Raw genomic sequence first — 2,154 nt, 5'->3', positions numbered from 1 at the left:
TGTATGGCCTGTTTCCTTATGCTGAATAGGCAGCATGTTAAAACTACCAGTAAGCAGTTTTTAAAGGAACCTATCATGTGACCTTTGTACATTGTGCCATTCAGTGTTTAAGTTTGTAGAATGGGAAGATGAGCCCTTATTGTACTCAAATATTTTGTGCAAATTTCAAAATGCTAATCCAGAAATTTGGGCTTAACCTCCAATTCCCCCCACTGCTCAATATTGCTTTTCCAGGAATAGCCAAGTTCTTCAGATTGGGAAATCCCAGAGTCAATTCTTTAATCTGCGTTGAATTAATAAAACAGGGTGAAAGCTTAAACCTCCCTTGTTATCACCAGGAAAAGGTTAGTGGGATAGCAGTGAGAGAAATTACCAGAGCTTTTCCTCCTCCTTGCTATCCAGCATCCTATGCTGATAATGCATATGTGGTATTGGATAGGGACAGATGAAGAATGATATCTGGAGTTAAATGGGATTGCTGGCACTCTTAAAAGCCTGCGTATAAAATCCATAGTTCCCTCCAGGTGCTCTGGTTTCTTCCCACAATCCAAAGATATGCAGGTTAAGTTGATTGGCCATGGAAAAGTTTTTTTATGCAGAATGGTGGGTGCCTGTAATGTGCTACCAGAGGAGATGGTGGAAGCAGACACACTAGCAACATTTAAGAGGCATAAGAACATAAGAAATAGGAGCAGGAGTAGGCCATCTCGCCCTTCGAGCCTGCCCCGCCATTCAATAAGATCATGGCTGATCTGTCGTGGCTCAGTTCCACATTCCCGCCCTCACCCCATAACCCTTAATTCCCTCGCTTATCAAAAACCCATCAACCCGCGTCTTAAAAATATTTAGCGAGGCAGCCTCCACCACCTCAACGGGCAGAGAATTCCAGAGATTCACCACCCTTTGAGTGAAGAAGTTCCTCCTCAACTCTGTTCTAAACCGCACCCCCCCCCTTTATCTTGAGGCTGTGCCCCCTAGTCCTACTGTCCTTTCTGAGCAGGAAGAGTCTGTCCACCTCTATCCTATCCATCCCATTCATCATCTTATATGTTTCAATGAGATCTCCCCTCATTCTTCTAAACTCTAATGAGTACAAGCCTAGTTTATTCAGCCTCTCCTCATAGCTCAACCCCCTCAACTCCGGTATCAGCCTAGTAAACCTCCTCTGCACTCCCTCCAAGGCCAAAATATCCTTGCGTAAGTGCGGCGACCAAAACTGCACACAGTACTCCAGCTGCGGCCTCACCAATGCCCTATACAGCTGCAGCAAGACTTCCCTACTTTTATATTCAATCCCCCTCGCTATGAAGGCCAGCATCCCATTCGCCTTCCTGACCACCTGCTGCACCTGCAGGCTGGGTTTTTGTGACTCATGCACAAGGACCCCGAGGTCCCTCTGCACTGTCGCCTGCTGCAGTTTTTCGCCACGTAAGTAATAGTCCTTCCTACCATTATTCCTACCAAAGTGGACCACCTCGCACTTGCCAACATTAAATTCCATTTGCCAGTTTCTGGCCCATTCGCCCAGCCTATCTAGATCCTTCTGTAGACTCTCCACACCCTCCGCACAATTTGCCGTTCCACCAATCTTGGTGTCATCAGCAAATTTCGACACCATACACTCGGTTCCCTCCTCCAGATCATCTATATAAATGGTAAATAGCTGAGGCCCCAGCACCGACCCCTGGGGCACTCCACTAGTCACCAACCGCCAATCCGAATAGCACCCATTATCCCCCACTCTCTGCCTCCTATTTGACAGCCAATCCTCTATCCACCCTAACACCCTACCCCCAACTCCATGCCCCCTTACCTTCTGCAATAACCTCTTGTGAAGTACCTTGTCAAACGCCTTCTGAAAATCCAGAAAGACCACATGCACCGGCTCTCCTCTATCCACCGCCCTAGACACACATCTGGATGGGTTTATAAGTAGGGAGGAAATAGAGGGATATGGATTGAGTAAGGGCAGAAGGGCTTTTTTGTTTAGTTTAGGGTTTGTTCCTGTGCTGTATTCTTGTTTGGAATTGCCCCTTAGTGTCAGAGGGACTAGCAGGATAAATACTTGGGGTTGGAGGGATAGGCCTAGGTGGGATTATTTAGTGCAGGTTTGATGGGCCAAATGGCAGCCTCCTGCTCTGTAAGGATTTTATG

Source organism: Carcharhinus amblyrhynchos, chromosome 27, assembly GCF_965287045.1.
Source record: "Carcharhinus amblyrhynchos chromosome 27, sCarAmb.v2.hapA, whole genome shotgun sequence".
NCBI lineage: Eukaryota > Metazoa > Chordata > Chondrichthyes > Carcharhiniformes > Carcharhinidae > Carcharhinus > Carcharhinus amblyrhynchos.
Note: the sequence above shows the minus strand (reverse complement) of the source record.